This window comes from Hemitrygon akajei, chromosome 10 (genome assembly GCF_048418815.1).
Source record: "Hemitrygon akajei chromosome 10, sHemAka1.3, whole genome shotgun sequence".
Lineage (NCBI taxonomy): Eukaryota > Metazoa > Chordata > Chondrichthyes > Myliobatiformes > Dasyatidae > Hemitrygon > Hemitrygon akajei.
In genome coordinates, this window is record NC_133133.1 from 121,660,427 (window position 1) to 121,674,371 (window position 13,945).

At 42.7% G+C, this 13,945-nt stretch overlaps 1 protein-coding gene across 2 annotated transcripts in view; it reads right to left on the reverse strand.

Moving 5' to 3' along the window:
- The window catches only part of tmtc3 (transmembrane O-mannosyltransferase targeting cadherins 3), a 138,134-nt gene extending 127,598 nt beyond the window's left edge, over positions 1-10,536 (reverse strand). The window contains exon 1 of one of the 2 annotated variants that reach the window (XM_073058857.1): positions 10,429-10,536. The gene's annotated coding sequence lies outside the window, so the exon portion shown is untranslated. The remainder of the gene's footprint in view (positions 1-10,428) is intronic. The other variant, XM_073058858.1, reaches the window with a different exon arrangement.
- Positions 10,537-13,945: the final 3,409 nt, after the last annotated feature.

Below are 13,945 nucleotides of genomic sequence, written 5' to 3' on the forward strand. Positions count from 1 at the left end.
CTTTTCCAACCCTGAGGATGGCATCATCTTGGAACAAGAGGAAGCCAGGGCCTGAGATGTCGGAACGGGAAGTAGAATTGAAATGGGTGACCACTGGAAGATCCCACTTTTTCTGACAGACGGAGCATTGGTGCACAGCAAAGTGGTCTCCCATCTACGTCAGGTGTCACCGATGTAGAGGAGCCAAACTGGGAGCACCAGATACAGTAGATAACCCCAACAGACTCACAAAGGAAGTGTCCCCTCACCTGGAAGGATTGTTTGAGGTCCTGAATAGTAGTGAGGGAGGTAGTGTAGGGGCAGGTATGGCATTTGTTCCCCTTGCAATGATAAGTGCCAGGATGGAGATCAATGGGGAGTGATCAGTGTTTTAGAACAATTCTGCATTGTACAAAAATTGATAGCCTATGCAACCAGTTTTAATGGTGTCTTGATTTATTTCTTGTTGGTTACAGAATTCATTCCTCATTGGTTACAGAATTAATATTTCCTGCTGTCACCTGGTGAGTGATACACCACTGAATTCTGCCATCAATACCACACATCATTAAATATTAAGTTCATGCATACATAAACTTGCTACCCTGCCAACATCATCATTTCCAAGGGGTGCTAATTAGACTACAACTCCCATTTTCCATTCTGTGATATTGATATAATTTGTCAAGACTGGCAAATGGTCTCTGCCTAATAGGATTAGACTGCCTAACAAGCTGGTCATTAAGGGACTGAACAAACTGCAGGAGAAAGAACAAACGGTGAATCTCTGTAGCATTTTTCATTTCACTCAAGGCCAGCTAACAGTAGAATTCCACACCTATACCTTCAAGTAGTGTTATGACATGTCAATGACATAACTATGAGGGCAAATTTTTTTATATGGTCACACTGGGAAAGCATATTCCAATCCAGAACGTTTACCCTTACACAAATCAACACCAGCTTAGCTAGAAACTCCATGCCACAGGTGAAAAGGTAGAAGCATCTTGCTCTTTTATAACTTTCTGTGCATCTGTGTACTCTTAACACATGAAAAACTCGTAACGTATTTAGAATATACAGTGCAGAAACAAGCCATTCTCGGCACAACTGGCCTGGTATTTATACTTTACACAAGACTCAACCCACCAACTTTCTTTAACATAAAGAAAACATTTCATAGTCCTTCAAAAACTATCAAACAAGATTTGACACCAAGCGCCAAAGACAGTGTGGCATTTGACCAGTAGCTCAGTTGCTCAAGTTAAAAAAGGAAACAGATGCAGATAGGAAGAAGAGTTTGGGGCAGGAATTCAAGAATACAGACCCTCGACAATTAAAGAGTGATGGAGTGCTGTAATTCAGTGATGCTCCCAAGGTCTGATTCATGTCACTTCCATAGCGGACTTACATAGGCAATTGTAGGCAAGGCCTTCTCCACCACTGAGCACATTTGCGAGGAATGCTGCCACAAAAAAAGCAACCAGCAAAGACCCCCACCATCCAAGTCATGACTCCTCACTACCACAATCGAACAGGAGGTACAGAAGCCTTAGATCCCACACCACCAAGTTCCAGAACAGTTATTACTCTATAACAATCAGGGTCCTAATGGCATGGATAATTTCACTCACCTCAATCTTGAACTGATTCCACAACCAAAACACCCACTTTGAAGGACTCATGTTCTTCAAATATATTTGCTCATCGATTGTTTGTCATTCTGTCTGTAATACATAGTCTGGTTTTTGTAAAAGTCCATAAATTCTATAATATTTATTTTTCCTTTAAATGCCTGCAAGAAAGTTAACCTCAAGGCACTATATGGCAACATATATACTTTGATAATAAATTTACTTTGAACATTGTTTGGAAATGTAGCGATATGTTGGTTGAATTATTTGAATATGGTGCCTATGTCTTTGTAGAAGGTAGGGTGGGGAGTTCTGGGAGAGATGTAGAATACCATTATACTGCACAATGGTTCTGGAAAGGACCTTCCAGCCCTTGGGACATATGCTGATAAGTAGACAGAAGTTTGTAAAAACATAATACTGAGTTTGAAACGTTAACATCTGAGATATGACAGAAGACAAGCACCATACTTGGTAGCTCCAGTGTGTTCAAAAATCACATATCTGTCTGACATTAAATGTTTGTAATTAACAAACAGTGTGCTCATTTTTTTCAACATATTGTGAGCAAGTGAGTTATTTTAGGGACCCATGGTTGAGCTCTACAGTATTTCTCCAGCTGCCACTTAGAATTATCACATAAAATTTGACTCTATGCTCATTACTCATTGGACACAGGTACCGAAAATGGATTCAGATTTGTTTATCACATGTACATCAAAACATACAGTGACATGCATCACTTGCATTAACAAGCAACGCACCCAAGGATGTGCCGGGGGCAGTCTGCAAGTGTCACCACACATTCCAGCGCTAACATAACTTGCTCAGTGTTCAGCAGAACAACACAAGCAATAACAACAGAACACCAGTGGCAAAACAAGCCTCTTTCCCATCCACATAAAGAGGCCTTCAGCTCCAGGACAGGACACCTCCAGGGCTCCAGTCATTGGCCCAGCCTCTCCAACATCGGTACTCTGATATGTTGGCATGTCGATTTTGGTCTTTGACCTTCTACCTCTGGACTTGTCAACTTCAATCTTCGACCTCCTACCTCCAGACTTGACAAGCTTTGGACTTCACATTACTTTCACGTTCTAGCTTCAATTCATTAGGACTGACTTGCACAGCTATGGGTTTTATTACGAGAGATAAAATGGCTGATAAGATACTGTCTGCTTTAACAACAAGCAAAAATTGCCTGGGGCAGGCAGGAGTTACAAATTTCAAGGAGCGGGGAAGAGAAAAATCAGTTAACATCAGCACCAGTACATGAAGCTGTTTGGGCAGAAGTTGGATGGGAACATGTCAAGGAAACAGACCATGGATCTCATGGACAAGATGAGCCTGCAGAAATCTGATAGGAGAAAGAAAAGCTACAGAAAAGCACAAGTTCAGAATCATTTGTCATGTCAGTCACAATAAACCTGATTCTGAGAGAATTAATTCCCAGCTTCTGAGAGAAAATTTGAAAGTTTCCTTGAACATTAATTATATGTACCTCTGCTTTTAATATCAAACCAAAAAGCAATGCATTTTATATGGTCTCACTGGGAAATAGGAGTCCAATCTAAAAACCTTTCTCCCTACACAAGGGCAAAACAAGGAAATTGGAAAATAATAATCTAAAAACTGCAAAGGTTTGCAGCTTTCTCTCTCCCAGTTCTGATGAAAGGTCTTTGACTTGGAACATAAATTCTTTATGTAGCTGAGTGTTTCCAATTTTTTTCTGTAACAGAAGAATGAGGGAGATAAATACAAGTTACGTCTGAAATCATTTCACAATCTAGTTTGAGTGGCTTTTCCTTTTTAAATGATATCCATGCGATTAGAACAATTAATCCAGCTTTACCATGCATACAGTAACTTGCTAATTCAGAATGATGAACCGCAGCATCTAGACAATTAAGGAACAGAAAGTGAATCTGTTAGAAGTGTTTAGAAGAAATTGAAAAAGGATTAAGAATGGATCCCTTGGGGGTTCGTACATTAACTCGGTGGAAAAACAAGTCTACAAAATGGAAAGTCAGCCTGCAACAAAGTAATTTGGTACATGCATCACCTAAGCCTTTAGGAAATTTCTATAGATGTACTGAGAGCATCCTGACTGGTTGCATCACTGTCTGGTAGGAAGGCTCCGATTCACAGGATCAGAAAATACTGCAGACGGTTGAAAACTCATTTCTGAACACTAATTCGCAATTCTGCTCTCTTTTTATACTACTCATTTATTGTAATTTATGTTCATGTTTATGTATTGGATTGTACTGCTGCCGCAAAACAAATTTCATTACACGTTAGTGATAATAAACCTGATTCTGATAAATGCGAACGGCCAAAAATCAATTATGAACAAGCCTTTAAAAGGCTGTTGTAATTAGAAATGATTCAAAGGTTTGAATAATAAGAGAAGCCTAGGCATCCCATTGCACAGAACACAAGACACAACACATATCAAACTACTGAAGTGTCCTTCATAATGCCAAAGGATACTGAACGGATGAACATGGTCTTGGCATTCAGACTGCCCGATACATCAGGATTGTCAAGAGCATTTCAGTTTCTACTTCAGCATCCAATGGCATGTTTAGCAAAGATGCTTATATAACATCTTCCATTGTCTCAGGATGCCTCGATCACTTTAAAACTAAAGTAGCAATTTATCTTCACATTCACTCGAGATGGAAGATGAAGCCATGATTTACCATCACTGTCTGGTTTGATGCAGCATCCTCTCACAATGTACGAAAAACAGACAATCGAGGCTCGCTGGGAAAACAGAGGCACCTCCTTCTCCCTTATTAGGGGGAGAGAGAGAGCCTGTAGTATGTCATATACTGGGTAAAACGTGAAGTCTTTGGCGTAACTGCAAGTCTGTGTCTTTGCTATTGCTTTGCTCACTCGAGTGCTCGGTGGCGGGTGCTGATGCTTTTCTTTTGACAGTGGGGGGGAGGGGGATTGTTGCTTGCTGCCGCTTACTCGTGGGAGGGAGGGGAGCTGGAGGGGGACTTTGGGGTTCTAACATTCAACTGTCATTCATTCTTTGGGGCACTCCTCTGATTTTGTGGATAGTTACAAAGAAAAAGCATTTCAGGATGTATATTGTATACATTTCTCTGACATTAAATTGGACCTTTGAACTACAGTGAACTCAGGTCATTGGTTGCCCACCCAGCAAACTGCCTTTTCCAAAAGCTCCCTCTGGAAAGCACTATAAAGCTACTTAAAACAAAAACTTCACACTATCATAAAAAGTTTCTTCTTCCAGGCAGCCATTTTAGTTAGCTCCTCACCCCTCATCAATTACCTCAGTCACTGCACTGCAAACACTTTTTATAATGCTATCTACATTGCTGGCATTGATGTATTTCGGCACTTTTTATTCCACATCCATAATTTAACCTTAAAATACATGAAAGTTATATATTTTATATAATCCTGTTGTTCATTATGTGCCTGTCATATGACATGGGTGATCAAGGTCTTTCCACGACCATGACAGTCCTTGGCAAATTTTTCAACAGAAGCAGTTTCCCATTGCCTTCTTCTGGGCAGTGTCTTTACAAGACGAGTGACCCCAGCCGTTATCAATACTCTTCAGAGATTGTCCTGCCTGGTGTCAGTGGTCACATAACCAGCACTTGTGATATGCACCAGCTGCTCACTTGGCCATCCACCACCTGCTCCCATGGGTTCACGTGATGCTAAGCAGGTGCTACACCTTGCTCAGGTGTAATCCTTTCTTCTTTATCAATGTTGAATGTTGCTTTCGTTGTGTGCCACACCAACAAACCACAGCAAATTCCTAATACACGTAAACATATATGGTGATTAAAGTTGATTCTTGATCCTAACGTCTCATAAAAGTATGTCTGTCAACTCTACATTTCCCTCAACACTATAATGGTAGCCAAAATATGCGCAGATTTCTTAGGTGGCTTTGAATCCTCAGTGCTCTCAGAGACGATAATTAAATCATAGAGCAAATGAAAGTCTACCATCTAGACAAATTTGACAGTGACATTACAGAGACAATGTAGCTCTCAAAGGCAGCACAGAACTGTTAATCAAAGCCAAACAACTGTAATTTATAACTGCTGTTCCCAGTCAGACGATCAATAGAAGAGGAGACAATAGCATTATAAAATGAACCACAACTCTATTCTCAAAACTATATGATGAAATTATTCTTTTCTTTCTGGAGAGTCGATTTCATTTGCTACACTATAAGCATCAAAAAGCTATCCTTCCCGGAATTAGAAAACTTAATCAAAGCTATCACTATTCTGTGTACCAGAATAGTGGACCCCACCACCCAGAGCAGGCCTACTACCATCAGGGAGGAGATAGCAGCAGCCTGAAGACACACACTCAATGTTTTAGGAACAGCTTCTTCCCATCTGCCATCAGATTTCTAATCCCATGAACACTACCTCACTAATTTTGCTCTCTTTTGGCACTACTTTTTAAAAATGATATACATTTCTTACTGCAATTTATAGTATACAGTGGATTCCAGTTAATTGGGACACATCAGGACCAGTACATTTTGGCCCAAATAAGCAACAGAACTAAATAGCTGAAATTTCAAATTAATAGTTAAAAAGGTATAAGAAAGAAAATCTACCATTTAACTGAGTACAAATTATGTATTTAAATGAAATACAGAAGAAATTAGTATGCTACCAAAACTACTACAGTACTATAAAATTGTGTACTAGCTCCTAATACATTGTCAATGGAGGAATTCATCCACATCACATTCTTTTAGCCACTAACCTGATGGCATGAACATCGGTTTCTCAAACTTCCAGTGATTGGCACCCCCTTCACTATTCCCATTCCCTTTTCCCCTTCTCACATCATCTTCTTACCTACCCCTCACCTTCCCCTGGTGCTCTTCGCCCTTCCCTTTCTTCCATGGTCTTCTACCCTCTCCTATCAGATTCCCCCTTCTCCAGCCCCTTATCTCTTTCAGCTATCAGCTTCCCAGCCCTTTACTTCACCGCTCCCCCCTCCCAGTTTCACCTATCACCTACTACCTTGTACTTCTTCCTCCCCTCTTCCCACTTTCTTGCTCTAACTTCTCATCTGTTTTTCCAGTCCTGAAGAATGGTCTCAGCCTGAAATATTGGCTGTTACTCTTTTCCATAGATGCTGTCTGGCCTGCTCAGTTCCTCCAGCATTTTGTGTATGTTGCTTGGACTTCCAGCATCTGCAGATTTTCGTCTTCCAAATCAACATTTTCATTATAAGATTCAAGATGATTGCCAGTACCTATTTTTCGTAGTGCCTAACTTGTTGAAATAGTGAAATTATTTCATTTTCACTCCCAGCCATTTGTGGCCCCAAACCTGAATGCTTGAAACCACAGTGAACAGTTCTGAATTGTCTTACTGTTTATTACTCACCAATAATCAGACTGGTTTTTGAACCCAACTGCACAAGTGACACTAATTAAAAACTGCTTGCTCCAAACACAGTGTAAGGTCTAACAATCACACAATGCGCACATGAGTGATGTTAGTTAAGGAACTGTTCTGCAACAGCCTCCTGCCCCAATTAAGTGACATAGTACCCCAAATAAATGAAGGAATCCTGGCTATTTTCTCCATCTGTTTTTGTTCTTTAAGAGTTGTCCCAAACAAATAGCTGTCCCGATTAACTGACATTCCAGTTAACCAGAATCTAGTGTATTTTATGTGTTGCACTATAACCGCTGCCACAAAAACAAATTTTATGAAATATGTCAGTGATAATAAACCTGATTCTGAGCCATCACTGGCCTCAGCAAGAAAGATGCAGTAATAAGCTCAACTCCAGATGTGCAGCCACATCTGTTTCACTTGTCGAAGCACATTACACCCACTGAACTCTCATTCCACTTGCAACAGGATCCACTCAATGTGGTCATTATTCTATGGATTTATTGAATATGTCTGCAAGACAATGAATCTCAGGATTGTATAGGGTGACATATGTGTACTTAGCCAATAAATTTACTTTGAACCTTGAACAACAGCACCTCATCAGCTGTTAATTAGAAAAAAATTGACAGCATAATCTGCATCATATTTCACACAAATAAACACTAAGCACCTTTAGGCTGCAGCATTTCCTCCATTACTGCTGCAAGGATTACAATTCAGAATTAAGGCTTTGGGAAATCTCCAAACTGCATATGGTGCTTGAGAAATGCAACTCTCTCTTAAAATACCACATACATATGTCAGCCATTTAAGTCCATTTTGCACATTTTAACTTCCTTTTTGGACATTCCAATTATACTCGTTAAACATTAAATTGGTACAAGGATCTATCTGCCCTCTTCCCTCCTCACCTTGGCAAAGCAGCCACTTCAGAAAGTAAAAACTAGTAAGATTGCCACAAGATGTTCATAAGTAATTTCCTGGACATCTTAAGCTCCAGTTACCAAACATCCTCTGCAACCCACTTCACACCCTCTTGGTCTGTCTCATACATCTCTTCTCCACCTTCTCATGCCCACCAATTTTCCTTTAGTTTCCATCTAGGCCAGACTCATCAGATCAAAGATTTAAAGATAAGATTAGCTTTATTCGTCCATCTCCAGCCAAACCCGTACTCCTATCAGGTGTCCTCTTACCAAGCTTTTCACTCTTCCCAACTCCTGTCCCAGATTGCCTGCCTGTACTGAGGCATCGTTAACCAAACTCCACTTCCCTCCAATTCTACACCTGCCCCAACTATCTCCCACTGAGAATGTGAAGAGGGTAAGGGGTATGTGCAGAAGGGGTGGGCGAGGGGTAAGTGTAGCAAACTACGTAGACAGGACCAAGGAGAGGATACATCATTGGGGAAGTGTCACAGGGGTGTCAAACTCATTTTAGGTCACGGGCCGGATAGAGCAAAATGCAGCTTCATGCGGGCCGGATCAGTCGGACGCGTGCGAACGCAGCTTTCGTTGCCTCCGTTTTTTCAGCCTGCTCTCATGTGTCTCAGTCTCTGCTATAACTACAAAGTGTTTCACTTTACAAATTCTGTTTCTTATGAAGAAGACTGCCGAGCAAGACTGCCGAATAAACACTAAAAACCCTGAAAACCTGGTACCTGAATAAACTCAGCATTAGCCATATCATACGCCATAGGCGCTTTGATTACTGGGGCCAGCTTTAATAGTAATTAGATATTATCTCGCGGGCCAAAGATAATTCCACCGCGGGCCAAATTTGGCCCGCGGGCCTTGAGTTTGACATATATGGTGTAGGAGAACAGGAAAGAGGTAGCTAAATTAAGGTGCCAGACAGCATGTGGCCACCACAAAGAAGAGGAACCTTGCGACCACCAGACAATGTGTTCGACCAAGTATTTTGAGCTATATACCCATTTCGAGTGTTTTGCTTGCGTCCATACCCATTCCAAGTATTACGCTTGCATCTATGCTTATTCCGAGTATTTTGCGCGCTTAGCTATGCAATAGCCAATCAATCGAGGGATCTGAATCGGTAACCATATTTGCGAATGTAGTACCCTGCTTTTGGGTATAGTATGACCTTTGTAAACCAACAAATTGGGAGTTGGCTACCTTACCCCTGAAGTGCGTGAGGCTGCGAAGTCCTCTCTGAATAAAAACCATTTCAGAGGTAATTTTGTGTCTCTGGTGTTTTTCCTCAACTGAGCAGGTTAATAATTTCAGGTAAAATACTCTCTACACTCCAATGTACCAAGCACCCACCCACACATGGCTCTAACCATCTCCCTCCTGAACCACCCATCACACAGTCATCCTTCCTCACATACTCAACCTTACTTTCTCGTTTCACCCCAAATGAGATGCCTCACCCCCTCCCTGACATGCAATCCTAAGTGCAACCCTACATAGCTCTCAATCACATACTACTCTATAGACCTGCACCCATCACAAACTATCACCCATTCCCTTACTTGACACCTATTCCAACTCCCTGCTGCTGCTTCCCTGCCCTCAACCTCCCCACCTCACTTTCTGGTCCCCTCACTTTCCCACCCACATCAATCTCTCTCCTATCAAATCAAAACTTGCCTTCTCTTTTAGCACCTTCAGGCCCAGTCCCTCCTCTCCCCTATCTAATCAACCATACACCTCCTAACCCTACTCAGTCGCTTAAAATGGACTTTTGGCCTCAAATTCAACCTTGGTATGATCTCACACTTTATTGTTTACCTGCACTGCAGATTTTACACTTTATTCTACATCCTTATTGTTTTACCTTGTTCAAGCTCAATATACTGTAAGGATATAATCTGTGTAAACAGTGCATATCTCAGAACATGTGACAATAATAAACTAACGCCAGTACCCACTTCATCTCCCCTACTTGATCTACCACACACTTCCCAACTCTCACCACTCCTTCTCCCCTCTTTCTCCTCTACCTGATCCACAGCACACGTTATCACCTCCAGACTCATCCTTCCCTACCCCTTCTCCTCCCTGATCTACAACATACCTTCTCACCCCACCACTTCCTCCCCATACCTTACCACCCTCAGTCCCTCCTCTCCCCTACGTGATCCACTATTCCCTATCCTTAGCCCACCCCCACTCTGTTCTTTACCCCTACCTGGTCCTCTCACCGTCCCCCTTCACTAGACGCTCCTTCCCCACTCTCACCACCCCTCCTCAGTCTCTCTTCTTCCCTACCTGATCAATCACACATCTCCCGACCCTCTCACTCCTTCCTCCCGTCTCCCCAACCTGATGCACAATACAGTTTCCCATCCTCAACAGCTACCACTCCCTCCCCCTAACCCATACTTAATCTACAACACGCTTCCCCATCCTCCTCTCCCCTACCTGATCGACTAGACGCCACTTCCAACTTCTCCCTCGGCCTTTTCCAGCGGCATCACAGACCCGAGCCCCCCACCTCACTTCCGGTCCGTGCCGATCCCGTCCGCCCACACGGCCCGGGCTGCAGCAACAGCTGCGAGTATGACGTCCGGGCCACGAATCATCCGCAGCCCAACTGCGCTGCATCTCACCAAAAACTACTCCAATGTTCAAAAGTGACGACTGGAAATCAATAATACGCAGAAAATCAAGAAAAATAACATAGACACATAGAAAATAGGTGCAGGAGTTGGCCATTCGGCCCTTCGAGCCTGCACCGCCATTCAGTATGATCATGGCTGATCATCCACCTCAGAACCCTGTACCTGCTTTCTCTCCATCCCACCTGATCCCTTTAGCCACAAGGGCCATATCTAACTTCCTCTTAAATATAGCCAATGAACCGGACTCAACTGTTTCCTGTGGCAGAGAATTCCACAGATTCACCACTCTCTGTGTGAAGGAAGTTTTTCCTCATCTTGGTCCTAAAAGGCTTCCCCTTTATCCTTAAACTGTGACCCCTCGTTCTGGACTTCCCCAACATCAGAAACAATCTTCCTGTCCTGTCCAATCCCTTTAGAATTGTATACGTTTCAATAAGATCCCCCATCAATCTTCTAAATTCCAGTGAGTATAAGCCTAGTCCATCCAGTCTTTCTTCAAATGAAAGTCCTGCCATCCCAGGAATCAATCTGGTGAACCTTCTATGTACTCCCTCTATTGCAAGAATGTCTTTCCTCAGATTAGGGGACCAAAACTGCACACAATATTCTAGGTGTGGTCTCACCAAGGCCTCGTATAACTGCAGTAGAACCTCCCTGCTCCTGTACTCAAATCCTCTTGCTATAAATGCCAACATACCATTTGCCTTTTTCACCGCCTGCTGTACCTGCATGCCCACCTTCAATGACAGGTGAACAGTGACACCCAGGTCTCGTTGCACCTCCCAATTTCCTAATCGGCCACCGTTCAGTTAATAATCTGTTTTCCTGTTCTTGCAACCAAAGTGGATAACCTCACATTTATCCACATTAAATTGCATCTACCATGAATTTGCCCACTCACCTAACCTATCCAAGTCACCCTGCATCCTTAGCATCCTCCTCACAGCTAACACCGCCGCCCAGCTTCGTGTCATCCGCAAACTTGGAGATGCTGCATTTAATTCCCTCATCTAAATCATTAATATGTATTGTAAACAAATGGGGTCCCAGCACTGAGCCTTGCGGTACCCCACTAGTCACTGCCTGCCATTCTGAAAAGGTCCCGTTTACTCCCACTCTTTGCTTCCTGTCTGCCCACCAATTCTCTATCCACATCAATACCATACCCCCAATGCCGTGTGTTTAAGTTTGCACACTAATCTCCTGTGTGGGACCTTGTCAAAAGCCTTTTGAAAATCTAAATATACCATATCCACTGGCTCTCCCCCATCCACTCTACTAGTTACATCTTCAAAAAATTCTATAAGATTTGTCAGACATAATTTTCCTTTCACAAATCCATGCTGACTTTGTCCGATGATTTCACCTCTTTCCAAATGTGCTGTTATCACATCTTTGATGACCGACTCTAGCATTTTCCCCACCACCGATGTCAGTTTATAAATTTTAGTAAAACAGCTAAAACGTACCAGTGTGAAATAAATAATAATTAAAATGTGTGCAGGGTTGCTATATATTGAGATGAAAAAATAGATTCAATTTATTCGGTGATCCTTTGGAAGAACATTACACTTTTTATGAAGTGTAACAACTTGTAAGATGCACAGCCATCAGAACTGCCTTGTTACCCACGTGTGGGGACAGGAGGACAAACCAGCAACCTCAGAGACATGGCCATTATCAGGAGAGCCAACAGATCCACTTGTACTGAGAATTGTCATACAAAGCTACCACTAGGCTCCCCTTGAATAATCTCTCCTAGCAGTCAGAGTTGCTCTCCAAATCAGGCAGCATGGGAGTGTGGTGGTTAGCATGAGGCTTTACAGTAGACAGCTGCAAGTTTGGGGTTGAATTCCTCCCGCTTTCTGTAAGGGGTTTGTACATTCTCCACGTAACTCTGTAGGTCTACTCCGGGTGATCAAGTTTTCTTTCTCATTCCAAAGATGTACAATAGTAGGTTAATTTGTCAGATGGCTGTATTTATTTAGGCAGCAAGAGCTTCTGGAGTCAGAATGGCCAGTTACTGAGCTGTATCTCTCAGTGATGAGAAGTTCACAGTTCTGTTCATCTGTAAGCATGCCAGCCAGATGTGATCCTCGCTATACGGTAACTCAGAATCATAGAGTACATAGAAGTAATCCCTTCATCCCACATTCAGGCACTTATCAAGAATAATCCCATTTACTATTATTTGGTGGAAGCCTACTGAGGCCCTCTGTTGTTAGGGATTGGCAACGGGTGTTGCATCCCAGCTGTCTACATGATACACAAGCCAGGGCAGTACAACATGGAGAGCAAGCTGTTGCCCGTGGAGCAGGCTCCCCTCTCCACACAGCTGATGAATCCAAAGGAACAGCAGAGATTGATACAGTTTGGTACCAGCAGCTTTGCAGGAGTTGCCAGTCAACATTGAACTCAATGTAGTACTGCCTTAGGGACTCCAGCTCTGGATCTTTCTTGGGGTTTACTCCTGAAGCCTTCCCCATAAGTGGATATACCGCAAGACAGCGGAGGTTTGAGATCAGATTTTTCCTTCTGCTAGATGAGCTGCCAACCACGGCTGATGAGCCCCATCTTCCCAAAGTGACTGATTTTAAGGCACCAATAACCCACCTTTGCCCCTTCTCCTGTCAGTAGAAACGGTTTTGCCAGGCTTAGTAGCTAAGCCTATATAAAGGCTAAGAGCTGGACTTGGTTGTCAGAGGCAATTTGAGATACAAACCATTGGGAGCATTTAATAGGTAGTGGGAACTCACCCCCATTACCAACCCCAGCTATAACAACCTTAAGGAACCTAGGAAGCCTAATATACATAGATGATTCAGGTACTCTTTAAGAGAAGCATCTTACAAGAAATGCAAGAGTCAACATTAACACAACATATGACCCTTTCTGACTGTAAGTTCTTTAATTCTACCACCCATGAGGGAGCATCCTTCTTAAATCTGGCTGCCTGCAGAAATCCGTCTCCATTTCACATCTGTGTCATGATGATATGCAGGAAGTGATCTTTGTTATGAAGGATGAACAGCTCTGATGGGCAGAAGAGTGCAGAGTTGCCCATGTTCCCCCCCCCCCCCCCCCGGGAGAATCACAAACCATTACTGTTGCTATGCTGCTCATGAGAGAGAGAGATGAGGAGGAAACATGCAAGAACATCTGCTACTGATAAGAGAGGGGAGAGAGACTTGTTGATTCACCGTATTATGTCTTCTGAGAGGGTTATTTATCTTGTACCATTCTGTTCATTAACATTCCTCAGTTGGCAGCCGGAGTGGGCTGGTTTGATGGACACAGCCATTCAAAAGTGATTGATA